The sequence below is a fragment of the Penaeus monodon genome, chromosome 21, assembly GCF_015228065.2.
Source record: "Penaeus monodon isolate SGIC_2016 chromosome 21, NSTDA_Pmon_1, whole genome shotgun sequence".
NCBI lineage: Eukaryota > Metazoa > Arthropoda > Malacostraca > Decapoda > Penaeidae > Penaeus > Penaeus monodon.
The window spans coordinates 37,218,689-37,218,920 of record NC_051406.1 but is presented as its reverse complement, the minus strand read 5'-3'; the positions used below and the strand labels follow the sequence as shown (position 1 = coordinate 37,218,920).

The 232-nt window shown below is 48.3% G+C and overlaps 1 protein-coding gene across 4 annotated transcripts in view; it reads right to left on the bottom strand.

The window, feature by feature from the left end:
- The window catches only part of LOC119586743, a 6,705-nt gene extending 6,516 nt beyond the window's left edge, over positions 1-189 (bottom strand). Inside the window, exon 1 of one of the 4 annotated variants that reach the window (XM_037935467.1) lies at positions 10-189. The gene's annotated coding sequence lies outside the window, so the exon portion shown is untranslated. The remainder of the gene's footprint in view (positions 1-9) is intronic. The other 3 variants (XM_037935468.1, XM_037935466.1, XM_037935469.1) reach the window with 3 other exon arrangements.
- Between the last annotated feature and the right edge of the window lie 43 nt (positions 190-232).

The following is a 232-nucleotide window of genomic DNA, read 5'->3' as shown; positions in this document are numbered from 1 at the left end:
CTAACTAACCGTACGCAAGCAAAACACACCAATAAAATACCAAAAGCCACAGGAAACGAGACACCGGGATCACACACACCCTCCCTCAACCGAAGCGGATGGTCTAAATGAGCTCCTGTGCGTATCTGGGTTTCCTATATAACCTCCGGCTTATCCCCTGCTCGGTGTGCCATCTATCGCCAGCTAAAAAAAAAATGATACAGCATTATCGTCTGAGATGCTGCCTTCGTGC